The following is a 21,872-nucleotide window of genomic DNA, read 5'->3' as shown; positions in this document are numbered from 1 at the left end:
GATCCAGTTTTGCTGAATTTTAACTTTTTTTTTTGTTTATTTGAGTTTTTATGTACAATACATGACCAAAGCATGGCAATCCCCATCTTTCTCAATTCCTCATGTCAAGACAAAAAGAAAATGGTGTCAGTTGTCTCTGTGTGATGTATGGTTCAGGAGCTATGTAGGTTTAAAGTTTTCATTTTTCGCAGTCGAAAATCCAGGATGGCCATAAAAGATGGCCCAAAAAATCATACATGGGACAAAAATTTGCGCTGTTAACATCAAAAATCATTTACTAGACACCTTAAGGATTACAAATAGCTAGGTTAGAAAAATATATCTTTCGGGTGCATGGGACCCCCACCTCCCTACCAGACTACATGTAGCCTGGGCAACTGTTCATTCATTATGCTGACTCTGTGAGTAACTTATAGGATTGTGGTTTTAGTTTGTCTTACTTTTATTATTTATCTGTTACATTGAGTGTGTACTTACCTTTTCATTTATCATAGGGAATGTGCAATTTAGGAGTAGTGCAATTCCAATGCTGGGGCAGGGCAATGACCTTTTGGGCATGGGAGGTGCAATCTCACGGGGCAAGTGCAATATTCTCTGTATCTTGAGTCGATGATCCTGTTTTGCATTGAGTGTATATCTGTGTGCAGCTGTGCCCAGCACTTTTTGCCCAAGACAAATTTCCTTCGGGACAATAAAGTTGATCTTATCTTATCTTATCTTAGATTTATGGCTATAATAAGTTGACACACGGAGCTGCATCTCAAATTAATCTTCAGCTTCCCAGCTTTCAGATGCTGTTTGCTGTTTCTATTTGGCTTCTACTGTTGACCTTTTATTTCCCCCTGAAGACCCTCTGCCCCCTCGCTAAACCGGGTAAGGGGTTAAACAGAATATTAATATGCATGTGCAGAAACTCAGCGTCGAAGTGTGTGTTTTCAAAGTGTTTATAAGCCCAGGGAGCTGCCGGCTCTGCCAGCCCACACGGGACCATGAGCATCACTCACTGCAATTCAAGTTAAAGTATTAGACCACAGTGTTTTGCTAACTTTAAATCCCCATTCACTAAGAAACCCAATTTTTCTTTTAGCGAAGACGTTTACGCAGCGAGACTGTGAAATCAAAATAGACTGTCAAGGTTATTTTTTTAAGCTCATAGCGAATGCTCACAAGTGAATAAAGCCGCTCTCAGACACAGAAATTGTCTTTGTGTCTTTATCTCTTGCACACACTCATCAGGCTGAAATTACCCGCGCTCACTCCATTTCCTCTCAAGATTACGCGCGAGAACAGAGCTTTTCCTTTTTCTGTTCCTTTTTTTGTGCATGTGGAAAATTTTTTTTTTTTTTTCCCCCTCCACGCCGCACATTAATTTCCCGCCTTTTCTTTGATCAAAATCTCATTCACACGTTGGCTGTTTCTTCATTTAAATTAACTTCGCACATTCAAACACAAACTCTTGAAACATTTTCCTGTGAATAATTCCATCAAGACTCTAATTTGACTTAAAGCACCGTCCCAGTCATTCTGCATGTTTGGTGTGATATCTACAAAATGTATAAACTAACATTTTGTTCCTGTTGATCTCCTCCCAGAGCGAGCAGTGGGGTTTCAGAGCTGCCACATCACTCCTCCTCCCTTTCCTCCAGCCGCTGGTTTCCATTCATTCCACTATGATATGAACATGAACTTTCAGAGCCTTCACACTTTCTTCACTCCAGTTTTCCATCAGCCCAATAAAGTCCTCCACATGAGTTTTCCTAAAAGCAGCAGCACTGTTGGCTTTTCAGGACTTTTTCACACTGAAACGCTCCCTCCTCCTCCTCCTCCGCCAGGGAAAATAGTCCCCGGGGAAACGTTTTGCTTTCCACAGCCAATCATCAGCTGTGTGGTTTCTGAATGTTGAGGAAGCAGAACATTATGAGGCGGCTGCTTCAACCACAAACTCACATTTTGACTCTGTGTTGTTGAATCTTTAGCTCCCTGCAGGATTTGATTAACGGTGTGTTGACATGGAAAATGTGGGGAAACAGTAGTAAACGGTCCAAACACTCAAAATGTGAACCAGTGTCCTTCCTGCCCTACGATGCTCTTTCTAACCTCTCACCCGTCCTGCTGCCCGTCACATCTGCCTCTACACTTCCTTATCATTTGAAAGTAATACAGATTACATCAGCTCATGCCAGCAAACAAAGCAGCACTGCCCACATTTCCAAGAACGAGCTTCCTCTTTCCTTCTCTAGAAATGAAGCTGAAAAAACTGGCATCAACTTCCCAGAGGCTGCTGCTGGGACTGGTGACGAGAAAGTTTTACCTCTTCACCCACTGGTGGAAACACTGGTCTTTCAAAAATGCAGAAATTAACTAGGATTAAAGTCGTAAGTTGATGAGAAAGCTCAGTACCGCAATCTTCTCCTCAGCGTCTGGACTTTGAAGAGACGTCGCTGTGACTTGGGCCGATTCAAGAGAAAACAATGTTGTGATTCTTCAGCACATGTGGCTCCTGGACCAAAAAAAAGGAAAAGTTTTGTTTTTTCTTGTAAATTTGTGAGTATTTCTCTCGTAAATTTACCACTGAGATTTTTTACCACCCGGTTCCATTTTCTTTCCCCTACAGTGGCCCTAACACGCCATCGTACTAAATAGACTTTTGCCTTTGACAGAATTTTTGTTGATTTCATGTTGTTATCTCAAATCTATGAATGAAAATTGTTACTTTTGAAAATAAGACAAAATACAGGGAACATTTGGAGGTGTTAAAGGGTTTTTTCTCCCTCATGTACATAACAAACCAAACCGAAACTGAATTTGTGAGCCCAAAAAGCCGCAGTACAAACCGAGCCGAGCTGCTGTAACGGTGCGGCCTAATCTCCTGCCGCATCTTCCAGCGTCTCGCTGCAGCATTAACCACCAGGAGCCAAATAATCTCCTGGGCTTGCATCATCTGGGGGTGGGGGGTCGTGTTTTCTGATCCTCTTAAGAAGATGAGGGATGATGAAGAACGAGGATGACAGCCTTTGTTCTTCTGGTGGCGTGAAATGAACATGTTGGTGTTCGGGTTTGGGCTGCCTGAACGCCACAGATAAATCTCAGTTCCAGTACGATGATGTATTAGTGCCACTGTAGGAAGAAAAAAAAATATGGAGGAGGGGGTAATATTCTTGAAAAAAAACTTGGAAAAATAGTTTTTCTTTTACTTTTAAATCTCAGATTGCTGACTTCATAATCTCAGAATTTTCACGTTTTTCTTTTCATAAATTTATGACTTTAATCTTTAGTTTTTTTTCTCTGAATCTCACCCCTCCCTCCCCGGCTCCCTACAATCACACTAATACACCGTCGTGAATAGACAGCAGATTTTTTTGTTTTGTTTTGTTTTGGACCTGAAATAGTCGCTGGTTGATGTTGAGTCAATAATCTGCCACAGTCCAGAATTAGCATCTGTAATCTGGCAGTTTTCCGGCCTGAGTAAAGGCTTCAGGTGTGACCTAATCTGATCAATAACAACAATAACAGGTTGGTCACCAAGATAAGAATATATATATACATATATAACAGATGTCAGCTTTAGTGGATGCATCCTTTGCCACCACACACAATCTTTGTTATGATATTTTGATATTTTAGTCTGATATGTATGATTTCACATCACTGGGTGAGATAATTGAGCCGCAGGACAGTAAATGTGGGCCATTGAATTTTATCTTCATCATTGCCTCTGTTTAACTTGCTTTGCTGCACTGTTTCATATGTATATTTTTATTTTGTTCAAGCTGCACCGTCAGACACAGGGTTACAGTTGGAGTCCATTTCTGTCCCGCATGCTATAATCAACACACATGTCCCCCCTGTAGGGCTGATTACTGGACCTCAAGGTAATTATGTGAACCTTTTTCAGAGCCAAAAGGGAACAGATACGTTCCCAAGCAGTAAAAGGTACAGATACCATTTCCTCTAAATGTTAAGGTACAACATCAGGAGGCAGATACAGTCAACTAAGACATAAATAAATGAATGAAAACCCAAATAAATCAATAAATCAGGTAAAATGTTAATATTAACTCGTAGGCTGTGATTGCGTGGGCTTGAAATGAAATCATTTTTACACAGCTTATACAGCTCTCCAGTCAGTGTTGTGGTTATAATGCAGGAAGCAGGGACGAGCTGCTGGACCCCTGAGGGTACGATTATGTCTTTATGTCTTTATTTTCTGAGAGTATAGTCACTTCTATATGCATTGTATTTCAGTTAAGTCTTTGACTAACTAGTATTATTTTATCCTGAAAAGCACTGTGCAGACTTCTGTTTTTAGCAATGCTTTATTATTATAAATTCAGTTTATGAAGCAATAATAAAATATCCTTATAATCTGTCTGTCTGTCCTGCCCCGGCTTGTCTGTCTGTGTTGCTGCAAGAGAAACACACCCGGGTGTGGACTGAGAGAACGGCTGGCTGGAGTGTATATATATGTTTTTTGTTGTTTTTTTTTTTCTTTTTTCATTTGATTCATTGCTTTTTATGTTTCTCTTCTCTTTCTTTTTCCTCTTCTTTTCCAACTTCACCACCGCTGCGTTTAATTTGCAAACATAAAAAAAGCACTAAAAATGAAATGCATGTGTTTACCAAGTCAGTTTATGACCCTGAAGGTTGGCAGAGGACAGGAGCTCCTGAAGAGCAGCTGCCTTGCTCAAAGGCACATCAGGCACAAATTAGGGAAAAAAAACCTGATTTCAATAGAATCCAAACTCTCTGGTCATAATTCGGAGAAACTAGAGGAAAACTTCCTGTCGGTGTGTTTCTAGATGAAGTGACAGAGCATTCTTGCCTGGTAGACCACAGCGTGTCCCGTCCTGTTTACTGCTCCGCTGCCCGGCGCTCCCCTCCCCGCCCCGGCCTGCCTCGTGCTGCCTTCACGACACATGGGAGAAACAGCAACAACCTGTTCAAGAGAAAGGACTTGAAAGTGTTGTGGTCATGTGCTGAAACTGCCACCAAAAAAACCAAACGCTGCAACGTCAACGGCTAGGGAGAATTCCAGCACACACTTACCTCCTGATTTTTAGTTCAAGAATTTTAAACGTTAAATTTTGTTCATTTAAAAAAAAAAAAAAAAAAAAAAAAAAAAAAAAAAAAAAAAACAGTGAAAGGCATTGTGGAGGGCTGAGTGGATTGATACAGAAAGAATTGATACAACCAATAATAAAACTTTTTTGAATAGCAATATGACCATCAATAGCATCGATACTAAGAGAAAAAATAAACAACAAACAAACAAACAAAAAGTCTCCCTCTTTTACATTATACCCATTTATCTAAGTTAAAGTTTTTATTTTACACACTCAGTATACACTAACAATATCAAGATTTTTATTATTTATCACTGAAACCTGTCACTGTGTTTCCACATGCACACAAGCATGTAATTAACAGAGAAGAGTAAAAAAAAGAAATGCTCAGTTTTTGTCGGATAATTCAGTGGCAGTGAACAAAAATTTGTTCACCTCACCTCGCAAACGCTCTCCGTTCCATTAGCTGTTTATTAATAATAAAAATGATAATAAATAAAGCATCATGCATCATTCTTGGTATTGGTACTGGTGATTTTGGCCCTGGGATTACCTGGAATACGATCAGTCAGTCAGACTACAAAGTGCTTCAAACAGTAAAACAATAGAACAATGAAGCGATACCCCCCCCCCCCCCCCCCCCCTCCAAACAACAACAACAACAACAACAATAAAAACGACAAAAAAGACAAAATAGATAAAACTCAAAATAACAATAGCAATAGTAATAAAACGAGTAAGATATGAAATGAATACAATAAATAAACAAGTAAACAAACAAACAAACAAATAAATAAATAAGTGAATAAAAACTCCAAACAGTAGATATCAAGAAAATAAATGCTTAAGAGTGAAAGATAAGATATGTATAGAAGTGAACACAAAAATGAAAAAATTGAGAAAGGCATGGAACGAAATGGAAACGGGCTAAAATACATACATAAAAAAAAAAAAAAATCAAAAATCGAGCAAAAGCCTGACTAAGAGGGTAGCTCTTGAATTCGCTTTAAAAAAAAAAAAAAATAAATAAATTAAAAAAAAAAAAAAAAAAAAATACAGGTATTTTAAGTAGATGAACGCAGAACTTCATTCGCTTTATTCACCAGCATTGTTTCCAGCTTTTACAGTGTTTTCCAGCTGAAGCGCACACGCAGTATGCAGTATTATATGCCGTATTACATGCAGTATTATTGCTGTGAACGGGCAGTCTGTAGGATTTTCCCACTCCCGGTTAACTGGGCGGTATTTTCCCAGCAGGAAGCTCGCGTCTCCTGCATTCCTGCGGGGCCGTGAAGGCGGCGTGGCGCTCCTCAGCCGTTCGGCCATATTGAGACTTTTATCCCGACAGCAGCAGAGTTCCCAGCCGCTGTCGCTGTCTGCGGACACCGCGGCCAGCTCGGACCCGCTCCCCCCTGGAATACACACCACACACCGCCAAAGTTCCTCCAGCAAGCCGCCGGACAGCGAGGCTAACCCCGGGTAGGTGGTTTCCCCGGTGGAAAAGTTGCCTGTGTGTTGCTGTGCTGCACGGAGCGGGTCATGCTAACAGCCGCTAGCGATACTTTTTCCTATTGGTGCTAACGGGCGCTAACGCTTTTTCAACAGCCAGGCAGCACAGAAAACACTCCCCAAAACACACGAATGTGGAGGAAACATATAGTTGGAGGTTTGACGGGTTGAAATCAAACAAGTAAAGTAAGTTTGTGTAGCTTTGCTGATGTGTTTGTGGATGTTTCGGCTGAGTTGGACTCTAACGCTAGCTAGCTAGTGGTAACTGTCAGTGAGTTGGAAAGTGCTGGATGTGGAACTGCAGCTAAATACGGGAACTTTTTCTCTTTTGACTTTCGGTTGGGAAATAAATGCACATGACCGACTAAAGTGCACTGTGTGTGTGTGTGTGTGTGTGTGTGTGTGTGTGTGTGTGTGTGTGTGTGTGTGTGTGTGTGTGTGTGTGTGTGTGTGTGTGCTCGAGCGGCTCAGGTCAGCGTTGTTTATTTATGCCAGGTCAGGAGAGGCTGGAAACTCACCGTTTGTCAAATGTTCCACGGCTTATGTAACCTCAGCTCACTACTTTATCACTGATTTATATCTTTATTTTTATTTTTTTTGAATCGGAACTAGTTGTCCCTTACTGAATTTAACCATGGGGTTGTTACCCTTGACAAGCAAAGTGTGCTTAACTATGATAACACGGTTTATTTTTGTGGAAAGAGGAGCTATGGGTGTCTGTGTCTCTGCACTCTGTACCATTTAATCATAGTTACCACAAAATACACCCTAACCATCATATTAAGAATAATGTCTCTTATTAAAATGCAATGTTGTTTGGTAAATTGAATATTAGGCTACTTTTAATTGTTAATATTAACTTATTCTGTTGATTCTGACAAGCAGCCAAAAAAAAAAAAAAAAAAAAAAAAACCTAAAGAAAAAAGGAAGGAAATCTTAGTGCTTTAGTTTAGGATTTGTACTGAGGATATGACAAATGATTGATTGATTTTATGGAAGGTTTTACACATTTTTCTATTGATTGATAGGTTAATTTTAATTTAAATGGATGTCTTTAAATTCGTCTTTATTCTGACCAGCAGTCAAATTAAAAAAAAAAAATAAATAAATAAATAAATAAAAATAAGGAAGGAAATGTTAGTAATTAAGTTTAGGATTTTTTTTCTGCTTAATCAACAGATGATTGATTGATTTATAAATTTAATCGTTTTGCTGTTGATTGATAGATTGATTTACATTTTTTATATTTAATGGTAAGTGATGCCCTCAACTTCTTTTCTTTATTCTGACTAGCAGCCCAAAAAAAGGGAAAAAAGGATGAAAATCTCTTGATTGATTGATTTATGGAAGTTTTAGATTATTTTGCTGTTGATTGACAGAGTAATTGCTGTACTTATTCAACTAACTGTTGTAGCATGAGTTAAGTTTGCCCTGTGTGCTGACCACAGGCGCAGTGTTGGAGTCTCTGTTGTTAAAAAAAAAAAAAAATCTGGTCACCTGGCAGAGTAGTGGAGGTGATGGATCCTGGCCGAGTTTCCAGGGTCACTTTGTGATTTTTATGGTTCAAAATGCTCTGAGATTTTATTGTGAGTTAGTTGAAATCTTTCAGCGTCAGTGTGGTGATGGTGCCTGTTGGGTCAAAGAGTCTGCGGTCAATCAGCCAGTGGGTATTTAGGCCAGCTCTCTGTTATCTACTGACCTGCTTCTAGTTCATTTATTGGAGGGAAATCTGAAGACTTTGGACTAGGTGTGTTCCTGTCGGGAAACTGCAAATCATGGTGCTTCAGCTGGGTCATTTCATGGAAATTCAAGGAGTGTCTTCCACCTGACACTCCTCACAATCAGCTGAATTTTTTCCTATGATATCTGTTGCATATTCAAAGAGGTCATGCAAAATCTTACATTTATACTATGAATATTTTCTGAGTTACAGCTCCTCCAAGTTCATACGGTTCATATTTTTTTATTCACATCGTTTTTTCTAGCATTTTTGAACCTCATAACTTCATTCCTAATAGAGATCACCACATGAAATTTTCAGGGCTGAAAAACACACTTGAGCTCTGTTCAAAACTGCAGCCAAGTCAGTTTTACATCCATCCCAGGTGTCACAATCCCAAGCCAAAATCTGTTTTTTCTTCAACACGAGTTTTTCTGTAACAAACTTTCATCATCAATATCTTGGGAAAAATGAAAGTTTCAGCAGCAAAACTTTAGCAGTTTAATGTCTGTGACTCAGGGGGAACAGAAACAGGCGTTGTTTTGGAAAACTGGAAAAAGTGCATTTTGTGAAAACTTTCAAGGGTCATATCACTGTGTGGGACAGGTGGCTGACATGTGCACTATGACTTTGCAGTGAGACAGGATCTGATGTAACTAAACCTCACAGTGTTAAACTGAGCGGTTAGTTATTATAAGAAATAATGGTTTTCTGCATGAGAACTTAGCACTGTGTCTGTTCCATCACCTGTGTTATCAGTTATAGATGTGTGGGCTGGTAATTAGGTCATAGACTGCAGTGTCTGACAGGCCATCTGCTTACAGAAGAAGCAGTGCTGACTGTGGCTTCAGTCTGCATTAACACTGGCAGGTTAGCCTAGTCATTTTGCAATGATACTCCTGTCCAGAGCAACATAGATTACATGGATATTGGATATTACAGGATACATGGCTGTTGCAGGTGTCAATCCTGTGACCCTGTTAGTAATTTTGTGGAGTCTGTAACCAAAAGGCCACATTTTTTTGAAAATGCTGTTTTGCTTTTGTGGTGTGGATGGAGAAAATGAAAAGGTTTGACGAGTGTGATGTCAGCGGTGCCACTTTGATCCTGCAACTTTTGTTCCTTTGTGACATTAAGGAGGAGCTCAGCCTCCTCTTCTGTCCAAAAAAAACACTCATTCTTGTTCTTGTCATCCCACTTTGTTTTTCTACACTTGTGGATGTTGTTAAGACATTGTCTTATCTTGCATGTTTATTTTTTGTTGTTGTTGTTGTTTTTTTTTTGTCTTTTTATGTGGACGGAGATTTTTAAAACTGTTGCCATGTGGGGTGTTTGTGTTTACAAAGCAATCCCTGTCCCTGTGGATGTGGCCTTTAGGTGTTTACTTGTACCATGCTGGCAGCAGTTTGCAACAGAGTTTCTAACAGATTTATTTGCATAGCAGCTTGTGCAGAGGGTATAGACCACTTGCATCGGTATCCCCCCACAGGCTGAAATTACGAGGCCAGCATCAAGTCCATCAGCCAGAAGGTTTCTGTCGCCACCAGCTGCTGCAGAAATCAGAACGAAATGAAATCCAAGGCACCTCTGCTTAGTGGCTTGTAGTGTAGGAAACTGGCACTTTTAATGCATTAAGCAGAGTGGCTGATCAGTCACTACACCCAGCAGGTGATCAGTCATGCAGTGTTATATTGTTGTTTAACAGCCACTGTGTCAGCTGGACGTGAAAGTTTCCAACCCCGTGAGTCAGTCGGCAGGGGTTTCTTTGTTCCTTTTTCAGTCTCTGTGGTAAAACCAGTTCTTCCAGAGCTGGAACGGGCGAGGGCAAGTGAAATAATTAAACTACCTGCTTCAGGTTCACCTCTCCTGCCCAGGATGTCTGCTCCCGGTTCCTGTAATCCAACACCCAGCCTATAATCCGACCAGCCTGTGTTTATAAATGGATGCAGATTACAAGCATAAGAATATGTGACTTCCTCTTGGACAGGTCAAGTGGTTTACCTTGACATTAGCAGTGCAAAGGTCTTTACCCGTTTGTGTGTGTGTGTGTGTGTGTGTGTGTGTGTGTGTGAGAGAGAGAGAGAGAGAGAGAGAGAGATGTGCACTGTGGCCTCTTCTTTATAAAGCCAGGGCTGTTTTTCCATCAAAATGACAGCAGCTGATAGCGAGAAGCAGAATCACCTTAACTTCCAAGTACAGGAAATGTCCTGGATGTTGGCTTGATGTGGTGCCACTGGTGCAAACACATGTCAACAGTGTAGAAAGTACATGCTGACGTGGAAGCACAAAGACAACAGGACTTTGTGTGTAGTATGATCCTGAAGCAAGGCCCTGTTTCCACCTGGCATCAACATGTATTTGGGTGATTCGTTCACAAGTGGACAGCTCTAAGCACGGCTGATCACACCCGGCATCAGAATGCGTCTCCACATGCGTCTCCAGTGCCCACTTGTGATTTGATCTCAGTTTCCCACTCTGTATGCAAATAAACATGCATCATTTCCATTTGCAAAGACTGAATGTGTATTTTTTTTTTTTTTTTTTTTTTTTTTTTTTTTGAGTCCAGGCAACAGGCATTTAACAGGAGACACTCTCGCTCACTCCAGCTTCATTTTGATGTGCTGTCAGTGTGACATATTTCACATCTGTGTGAATTTCCTTCGGGATGAATAAAGTATCTATCTATCTATCTATCTGTAAGTTGTTGTCACATAAAATTTGAAGTACTCTCAAAGTGATAAATCATCCAGTATCCCAATCAACACCTTCTTTCCACCTTGAATTAACGGATGTTTAGACGAAGTGGAAACAGGGCCACAGTGGATCTCTGTAGAGAGCTGGTCACAGGCTGTTTCACTTGCATTAACATGCGTTGCACCTTGCGTAACACGCTGGAATTAGCAAAGATGTTTCCTTTTGTTAAGTAACTGTCGCTTTGACTAAAAAACTCAACCTATGCATTTGGTCTTTGCAAACGCAAATGATGTAGTGTGGCTGTCACCTGAGGTGAATGTGGAGATGCTTTGTAATGCCAGGTGTGAACAGATGCACTTAGAGCTGTCCATTTGTGATGGGATCACCCAACATGCTTGTTAATGCAAGGTGGAAACAGGGCCAGTGTTTCAGAATAAATCACTCTTTCACTTCTGCATTCTCCATGCACTCTGTGACCGGGCATTTGCACTCGTACTCGCTCTGGCTGCTCCCCTGTGAGTCCTGATTTGTATGTTTAACATAATATCTACAAAAAGCTCACCCTTTGTTTCTGCTGATCTTTTCCCAGTGCAAGCAGTCATGTTTTAGAACTTGGGTATCATTTTTCCTGCCTGCTTTTATCTGGTCAAGAGCAATATCTATAGCTGCAAATTTTTAATAATAAGTAAAATGTGCCAATTATCAGCTGTGTGGTTTCTGAATGTTGAGGACTTTGTCAGCCGCAGAAGCAGAACATTATGTTATGGTCCTTTTTAAAGGACCATAACAGGGATTGAAACAGGCTGCTGTACAGCTAACAGAAAACAAGGCAGTAATGAACATAATTCCACTGGCTCACATGTTCTCTGCTCAGATTGATGCAGGTTTGTTGCTAGAATAATGTTCCCTGTCCAGTCAGCAGTGCATCATGACCGCAGCTAAAGAGCATTTGTTTATGTGCTTCTCTCTTACCTGGATTTGCATGTGTCATCTTGTTCTCTTGCATGAGAGAACAAGAATCACCATTAAAGCTGTGAGTGGCGAGAGATGATTTATGTGAAAATACACCCATTTTGTCAGCCTACGTCAAAGCAGGGAAGAGTGTCCCATCCAATCGAAATGAGATTCAAAGTGTTGGGCAGATAAATTCTGGTGTCGTTTTTGGTCGCTTCTCCCCAAGCAGGAGGAAATGATCCTGTCTCCTCACAAGCGGCAAACAAACAATATGATTTTTCACATTCAGATTTTTCAAGCTGTTACCTCTTGCTGCTGTTTGGAGCTTTACACTGTAACTGTGCTGAATAAATCTCCATTGTGATCATATAAAACTGTGCGAAGTTTGTGCTGATTGGGATGTCTGGCATTGAAGAGGCACATCTATTGTGCCATCTGTCAGTATGTTTGTATTCGCCTGGCTGTTGTCTTGTAATAAAAACTCTGGTATCTCTGCTTTCATACAAAATATCACAAAGAAGCTCTGTGACTGGAAAGTAAAATAAGATGTTAAATTCATACATGTCTGTAAAACTGTAAAACAGTAGCAAAAATAAAAGCTGAAAACTGAAAATTTGGCTGGTTCACAGCAGATGTGTGCAGGTTGTCACCGCATGTTTCCAGCGACACGCCGGCACCTTAAACACTCGATCCAGTTTCTTCTACCTGTCTGGGTATTTCCATCTTAACAGGCTCAAAGGTTAATCTGCTGCACACATGAGAGCAGCAGAATGAGGGAAACACATGTAGGCCTGTTCACATTCCTCACTGAAGGCACACACACACACACACATTACCGAAACTTTGTGGGAGAAGCTTTTCTGGGCAGGAAACGTCTTCTGTGTTTTTTGTTTTTTGGTTTTTTTTTTCATTTGATTCCTCATGAATTAAATGTGATGTGATGTGTTCATTTAATGTGATGCTAAAACTGGGAATTGAAACACAGCTACCTTCTATTAGGTTTATGTGCATTGCTAAGGCAGAGCCAGGAGACACATTACTGTCTTTAGGCTATAATTAAAAATATATAATTGAGCAATTTCACAAACAAATAAAATTTGCAAAATAAGGTTTTAAGAGATTTTTAATGTGGCTGTGGCCAAGCAGTAACCTCCATTGTATTTGTGATAGATGCCAATAATTGACTGATAACCGGTGTTTAGTTAAAGGCCAATAACACCCACATATATTTGGCAAATGAATATCAGCGTAAGCCCGTCAGAGATGCAGAAGCAGCCTGATTCACATCAGGGATGGAAACAATTATTTTCTCTTCCCAGAAATGAAGGTTTATTTTCACTGTTTCATCAGACAAATAATTTTTTTAAACAGCAGACTGTATCTCTAAATGGTGGGCGGTTTCTCATTAAAGCAGCTGCTAGAGTAGACAACCACCTGACTTTAGCAGGTGCGTAGTCCTAATTTCCCACAATGCACTGAGCCCTTTCCTCTTGAACGCGCACAGCCAAAAACACAGGAAAGAGGCTGTAAGCGTTGTCACATTTTGTCACGTTTCCCCTTCGTCTCAGCCGCTGGTGCTGCAATACAAACCTGAGACAGCGCCTGCATTATCAGTGATGAATATCCTGGAGGTTGTTTAGACTTTTACACAACACGAGGTAACTCTGTTGAAGTGAACTTGTGTGCACATTGTATGTAAAGATGAGGTGAAACTTTATTGATCGTCGTGGAGAAATTTCGTCATTGCAGTAGGGCTGTGCAATGTTTGTTTTGGGGCGAGAGAATCATGTCAGTCAGTAGTTTTCCTACTGATTGACATAGTAAGTAGTAGGTAGTAGTTGATGTCATTTTTGTCAAAGGAGAAAAGTGGAGAAAGTGCCTTTAAAATATATTTGGTTCACAGAATTATCGAAAAGTTGTCATGATGCATGTGCTTATTTTGTATACTCAAATTTACTGAAAACGTACAAAATTATTTATCTATCCATATTGTGATAAAAGACTTTATTGCACTGCCCTACGTTGTAACAGCTAAAGAAAAATGACGAAACAGGAAAAAGGGGGAAGAAAATCAATAAACTAGAGAAAACAAGATCACTGACAAGCTCCCTGGTTACCGCAAGAGCTGTGCTAACAAGCACACAAGCACAGGCAGCTAATCATATTTCAGGAATTATCAAAACTGTTGGAGCCTGTCTCTAAACAATCAGATTGTTTGGTTGGAGCTGCAGATTGGATGACTAAGCTGTTTAACCGGTTTGAGTGACTGATGAAAGTCTTTCCGTGGAAAGCAGAAGTGAACGCCGGCTGCAACTCTCAGCAGACACACAGGCCGCACAAAATCTCAGTGTATCAGTGGAGATAATTAACGTTTATTGGAGTGTTTTTTTTTTTTTTTGTCTTGACTCGTTCAGTGGTGGTGCACCACTGCAAGGACAGTCATCGCTGGCATGTAGTGCATATAGTTTGGCATTAGAACCTGAACTTGGGACAGGCAGTAGAACGGACTTTCCTGTTGAAACATAGCAGGCATTTTTAGATGCATCGTTGCCATTGCAGAAACCGCAGCTGTTCCACAAGGCTAGCATCTGCATTCCAGTTGGTGGTAAGAACTACATTTTATTTACTGCTCGTAGCAAACAGCCACAGCCATAACATTTCTCAGTTTGTCAAGAGATTGTGACACACTTAACGCCTCTACACGTGCGTTGTCAATGGAGCTAACCACAATCGCCATTTTATTCTGAGCTAGTCAAATGACCACGGCAAATGGTTCAGCGACTGTTCCACTCCATCGAAGTCCTACGTGTGGAACCAAAACCACAGCTGCATCCCCCAGCAGCTGAAGGTGTCGCAGGTCTGAGACACAGCTCCGAGGCCTTGTAATGAACTGCAGAAAGCTGCATGAAGTTTGGACGTGCACAGTCAGATCCACCCGGAGGCATACGGCCAGGAGATTTGTGTTTTAGCGCCGGAGCTGGACTTTGTCGATGTTGCCATGACGATAAGTGAATCTCATTTTGTTCACCAGAGACATAATTTTTCTTCATTTTGATGCCTCGGCTGCTTGGCTGTTGTCTGTGATCAATATGTGTCTAGCAAGGGCTGTAGCCTTTTGCTCCCCACCCACCCCACCTCTTTTCTCCATCTTCTTTTCTCATAATGATGAAGACAAATTGCTCCAAAAGTTAGGAGCACAAGAAGCAATTTATGGATTTGAGAAATGACGATGAACATAACATCTGCACTAGTGATGGAATGATATGTTTTTTGAAGCCAATGCTCATAACAGCTGATATCGATAAGAATTTTTTAAGAGTTGTAAAAATAGAGGGCAGCGACACAGCTCTACAGACACTCTTTTCTAAGATAAATGTTGCTTGAACAAAAGACCATTTTTGCTTCTGTTGCGAATTTGACAGACTAGAAAAAAGGGTCACAAAAATGGCAAATTTTGCAATCAGCCAAATATCAGCAATAAAACACTGTGCACCAGTATTGATATGGCTTTTTAAAGCCGATGCTAATTGTCTGCCAATGCATTGGTCCATTCCTACTCTGGACCATGGTTATCAACTAAATAGTTTTGTAAAAAATTCATTTGCACAATTTCATCATGTGTCCTTTCCACTTGCATTATTTAGCCCAGTTCAACAGCCACTCTGTGGAGTCAAAAAATCCTGTTCTTTTTCACTAGAGGTGAAAGAAAGACCCGGATAAAATCCTTAACAGTCAGAGGCCTGTTGAGCCTGGAGGTATCCTTCAGCTCCGACACACATCTGTCATGCAAACCAGGAGAATATTATCAGGCAGGTTTATGTGACGTTTTACACACTGCGAGATAAGCTGTCTGAGTCGGTGTTCACTGGTTCACAGTTCACAGTTTTGCAACCCTCTCTGCTGTCAGAGCTGACACAGCTGTTACTCCACTCTGACATTTCCTTGTAGTCGGTGAGTTGGTTTGCTCTACTGGAAGTCACACTTGTGCTGACGCTGGCAGGGGGCCTTAAAAGGGAAAGAGTTTGGTTATCGTGCTGATCAGCGTTTGACCTTCAAGTCAGCTCAGGTCATCAGGGAGCGACTGCTGGAAAAGCCAAACAGAGACTCTGGTGTCTTCTGTGCTCAGGTCGTTAATTTGACTCTGCACCAACCTTTCATGGGATATTACTGACATTTAAATTTTACTGTACTGTTAATAAGGTTTCATTGCTGGGTCTGCCTTGGGAAAGTTATTTTCAGTCTCACTGGTACTGAACAACACTTAGGCTACTAGATTACTTAAGTGAAAAGAAAGTTGTGAAGAATTATGAGCCACCTCCCTTTTAGACCACATTTTTCAACTTCAAAATTCAATATAAATTGACTATAGACTGCCTTTACAGACTGCAGAAGTTGTAATCCCAGTGCAACTGAGCTGTCATTTATTTTCAGGGTTTGGTCTGTTATTATTCTGATTATTGCCCTGGCTCAGTCACCAGCTCACTGTGTGAGTTTCAGTCTGTTTTACTTGGTTTTCCCTGTTTCCCCCCCTAGGGCTGTAGAGAGCAGAGTGTTATTGTGATCAAAAGCTACAGTGATGTGCTGAAAAAAAGAACGAACGAATGAGTTTTCACTGTTTCTGTAAAAGTTTGGACTGTCTGGAAAAGTGTGGAAACAGGTTAAAAGAAACATTTAACTAGTGTTGGCTCAGAAACCTTTTTTTTAGTCACAAATGACACCATGTAAAAGACTGAGTCTGGTCTTTTACATGGTGTCAAATTTAGTTTTGTGAAGAATAATCCTAAATCACAGAGAGACATGGAGTATTTCACGGGTTACCAAACTGCGATCCATCGAGGCTCCCACATAAATTCTGATTGCGTCCCAACCAACCCCATCTGAGAGGATGGTACTTGGCAGATGTGACTTGTTGTAACTGCGTGTACTGTAAGTGCAGTGAAACCTCTGAACTCAACAAACTGTCTCTAGCCAGACTTTTAGGGAAGGAAATAATAGTGAAATTCAACAATTCCTCATTTTGCTGGGGATTGCCTTCTTTGGTAACTGCCAACCTAACAGTACGGCTGCAGCTTGTTTTCATTATCGATTTATCTCTGTGCTTTTTTTTTTCTGGATTAATCTTTTAGCTAATAAATTATCAGAAATAATGGCATGACCCCCACAATGGCATTCCCCTTACTTATTTAGTTTGGAGAAGAGTTAAAAAATTCTAAAGTATTCATTTTACAATAATGCGAAACAGAAGACCAAGCAAGTCTTAACATTTGCTTGCTAAGAACTCATGTTTGTGTGCAGCAATATCAGCCAGTACATTTACCTTATAAATTAACTTTAGAAATGACTAAAACATTAAGGAATTGATCCACTAATTGAGAAGGGGTGTAACATATATCGTGTCACAGTACTTAGCAATGCAAAAATATGGCAGTGTGCATCGTCAGATGTCATGATGTACATGGTGGAGAGCTGCGCTCAGATTATTACAGGGTTAGTTTGGGTTTTTTTTATTTTTGAAGTGGGTTTGAATGAGATACTTACCCAGAGTCAGTTTACTACCTACAGTAGAAAGCGGTCGGCACGCCCCCAGTTTGGAGACGCAGGCAGGCGTGTCCATGGAAGCTAAGCAATGTACTGCTATAGATGGAGCCAGAAGCAAAATCTGTTTGATCTCCCTAAAAACAAAAGGCTAGTGTGCGCTATATTTAGGATATTTTCTCTACTTCACCTTGCTGTCAGACACCCCTTTTCCTTCGGCACTACATTTTCTCAAACTCATAACTTCTGTATTCCTACGCATAGGTGCAGGTGTGCCGCTCTGACCCACAGTGTGAAATACAGTGTGCTGCACACCTACAGATTTCAGATTTCTGCTGCACACCTACATTACTGTGTCAAGTACTTTACTTTACTCAGAGGTTCCCACAGCTGTTGAAAGCTGACATCCTCTAATTAAACCTCTTCCCCAAGGATATAGTTAAACTCCTAATAGTCATATTACTCACACTGTGATTAAAGACTCAAGCCTGTATGGGTTTTTTTTGCCGCATACAGGATGGGAAATTACCACCCACCCCCAGCCAGATACCGGTTAATTAGTTTCCCAATTAGCTGCTTGGGCAGGTTAGTGAGGATGCCCTGCCTGAAGTAAAGACGCCCTGCTGTGTTGTTAAAATCTATTCGGCTGGTTACATAGTGAAATTAGTTTGTGAATTTTGCAGTCTAGTCAGTTTCCTGTCCTGCTCTGGTTTTATTCTACCTGCACTAAACCAGGTCACTTTTGAATAAGGAGGTGTAAAACTGATCAATACCTGTATAGAGGATGTGAATAAAGTGGTTGTGGTAGTGGTTTGTCATTTTAATGATTTGATTTAATGCCTATTTTTGTATGCATAAATATTAGAGCTGGGAATCTCTGGCCACCTAACGATTTGATTTGATTACGATTATGAGGGCAACGATGCGATTATAAAGCGATTATCGATGCATCTCGATGCATATTTTTGTGATTGCCATTGAATCATTTTTAAAACATTTTTCAGACAATTTGTTTTTTTTACTGTGTGACAACTAAAACAAGGTGTATTTGTAGTGAACTATGATTAAAAAGAACGCTAAATTTAATCTACTGTTACTGTTACAAAATATTTGTGTTGTGTGACATAACCTACACACTGTTTGACTCTTATCCAGGTCTTTTGTCCCTTCCTCTTCATAAAATCCGAAATGTTTCCAAACACTCACTTTTAATGCAGAGGGTGCCGCTTTGATGTTTCTTACAGTTTATTCAGCCATCTTCACGTGATTGTTTTCTGTTGCGTGCGTCCTGTAATTGCCCGGCTGGACGCTGCTGTCTCACATTTAGGTTCCGCGACTGCCCGGCTAGACGCTGCTCATATACCTCATTTCCGTGTTTTTTAATCATTTTATAAGCATCGATTATTGACAATGCATTGATGCCGGTTCGCCCCATGTCTGCATCGCGATGCATCTAAAAATCGATTTTTTTCTCCCACCTCTAATAAATTTGTCATAATTATTATTGGCAATAGTAGCAGCAGCAGTGGGAATTATAATACTGTCTGTTCTTTTTTATGATTTGTACACTGTCTGTCATCAAGTTACAGTAAATGGGTAGCATGAAAGGGAAAGCCTCCCCCTAATGATTTCATGACTTGAGTCCTTCTCAGAGCTGTAATTGAAGCAGCTCAGCGGTGCATAATTATCACCACCGATTCTCATTCTCAATCCAAATGAGTCTCATCTGAGCGGCAGGTCTAACCACACCCCTTCCAGTGATTTCAAACACGACTAGCAACTGCATCTTTGATTTTCCTGGTAATATAGAAGAAACAGCTCCTTGCAGACAGCTGTCACAACCGATCCAGAGCCTGATTAACCTGCTGCACATGTGAGACTCACTGTGATTGGTTGATTAGTCGAAGTTTTTGAGGAAAACTTGTCCTGTTCAAAAGCAGCCCGAAAATGAGTAGACTTACGTCACTTGTGGTGTGAAGGCACAGTAATCTTGTTTTGAGTCTGACTGCAGGTTATTCAGCAGCTGGGAACAGTGGTTTAGATATCACACCACTAGAACTCACAACAGATTAACGTCCAATCCCCTTATCTCTGTTCATATTCACTTTGCGGCGATGTAATCCTTCCTGTAGACAGAGACTCAGCTCAGCCACAAGCTGATAAAGGCCTGGCACAGTAGGACCTTCACTCTGAAGGGCTTGTCTCGGTTCACAGCCTGCACTCAGCAGAAAGATGTCAACTGTGTGCTGGGTGCTGCACCACAAAGCACAAAAGAGAGGGAGAAATCATTTAAAAACACACACACACACACACACACACACACACACACACACACACACTTATTTGTTGAAATGTTTGGACCTCGATGCGCCTGCCTGGGGCGAACAGAGCAGCGAGGGGAGACTGTCTACAGAGACACCCAAACCTCAGCCTCAGGTGGATCAGTGTCAGTGGAAGTAAACATAACTCTGAGATTGTAAGTGAAAAACAACACTTTGAACTACAGATAACACAGATAAGCAACAGACTGAAAAATACTGATACACACTGCCAGTATTTTTGGAGAGACAACCACGATCGTTCATGAATGTGAGTTAATATAAGGCACATTAGAGTGAACGCTGTGTACGTGCGGCCAGAAGCAGTCTCTGTCCTCACCCAGCTCTGTTATGACCTTAATCATAGTAATGTTCAGAGCTGAAACGATTCATTAGTTGATCAACAGAAAATTAGTCGATTATAATTTATTGATTAATGGTTGTAGTCATTCACCAAGTAAACAGACATTTGCTCACTATCGTTTCACAAATGCCAAGAATCTCTCGTTTAGGTCTCGCTGTGTCAGTCTGATTTCAAGTCTGCCCGAAGAAACATCGCAGCTCTTTTGTGGATAAAGTCGGGAAATTTTGCGAGGTGCAGCAATGTGTTTGTGGTACTGCCTTCATTTTTTTTCAAATTTTTACAAAATTAAAAAAAATATATAAATGGAAGCAATTTGAAGACATCACTTTGGGTGTGAAAGACAGCTGTTTTTAGATAGGGTTAACATCTTATAGGTGAAAGGGGACCGTAAAAAAAAATAGTAACAACATTAAAAAATAGTAAATTAATAATAGTAACATCATGAACAATTTTCAATAAACGGTTTTGTTATTACTTATCCAAGGTTTCTGCCAGTGTATGACAAGCCCGGTAGGCCAAAGTATTGCGAAAATGAATTTTAACTATGGATAAGGGAACTAGGGGTGTTGCAGGAGCTGGAGAATTGGTTAATTTCCCAAACAATACCATGTGAGAGTCCCTGAATGCACCACATCCTGAGCTTTCTGAATATCAAAACATTTCTTTTTGTTTGTCTCTCAATAGCAGCTGTAGTTCACACAAAGTGGCTGCTGCCAGGCCTGACCATTTTTTTGGAGGAAACCCTGCTTATCAAAAGGAGCCATGCGGTACAATAGGCTGAATATCTGCCATTCAGTTTGACAAACTGTTTCCAGATAGTTCTGGGTAAGTTTAGGAACACAGGGTCAGCAGTTTTGGTCTGTTTGTGTGTAGTCTGAAGTTTTTTTCACACCGTTACGCTGCCGTTGTGTTCACTCATATGTTCACAGGAAGTTTTTGCCCACATGTGCCAAGCCACACGTGCAATCTGATGAGGTAAACCACACGTGTGGTGTGACAAGCAGCCACACCGCAGGTTCTCCTCTCTCGGCCAGCGTGTGGAGGGGATTTGTAGATAAAAGTCATGTGGTGCCCGGTGGTAACTGCTAGAAGGAGAATGGACACGGAGGGGCTTTAGTGGGCCAAGTCAGAAGTGATTGATGAACCGCACAATTCAGGGCGACGCTTGAACACAACATCAGGAGGTGTTAAGATAGCTAAAGATCAGGTTCTGTTGTATACCTTTTTTCATTCTGGACCCAATGGAGAGAGCTCTGTGCAGCACAAAAGGCTGTCTGATGGGCTTCCCTGTAGTTTAAGCTGTAAACATCATAAACATTGTTGATTTTAAAATTCTCTTGCTCTTTCCACTACCTCCTACTACAGAGATGTGTGTTCATATTGCTTTGAGGGCGTGACCGGTATCCAAAGCAAAAATGTTCTGACTGTGATGTAGAAAATATATGCGTGCACACACCAAAAATACCAAAAGCCATCATACCAGGTTTTGTCTTCTCCCGCTTGTTTTGATCACATTTCAGTCACAGCATGGGCGTTCCCATTTCAGCTGAGCTGAGGAGTCTGTCTCATTGTCCTCTATATCAGTATCACAGAAACTCTTGTCAAAGTCCGAGCCTTCAGATGCAAATCGCATGTAAGTCAAATGCTTCAGGCTTTTTTTTTTGTACCACGTAATCATGGAAAATAGGAGTCTATTTGTCATATTCTGGTGATTT

General features: G+C 40.8%; 1 protein-coding gene across 1 annotated transcript in view; it reads left to right on the top strand.

The window, feature by feature from the left end:
• The first annotated feature begins 6,349 nt into the window (after positions 1-6,349).
• The window catches only part of plekhf2 (pleckstrin homology domain containing, family F (with FYVE domain) member 2), a 30,261-nt gene continuing 14,738 nt past the window's right edge, over positions 6,350-21,872 (top strand). Inside the window, exon 1 of the mRNA XM_030071703.1 lies at positions 6,350-6,542. The gene's annotated coding sequence lies outside the window, so the exon portion shown is untranslated. The remainder of the gene's footprint in view (positions 6,543-21,872) is intronic.

The sequence above is a fragment of the Myripristis murdjan genome, chromosome 16, assembly GCF_902150065.1.
Source record: "Myripristis murdjan chromosome 16, fMyrMur1.1, whole genome shotgun sequence".
NCBI classification, from domain to species: domain Eukaryota; kingdom Metazoa; phylum Chordata; class Actinopteri; order Holocentriformes; family Holocentridae; genus Myripristis; species Myripristis murdjan.
Note: the sequence above shows the minus strand (reverse complement) of the source record. Positions and strands in the feature narration are given on the sequence as shown.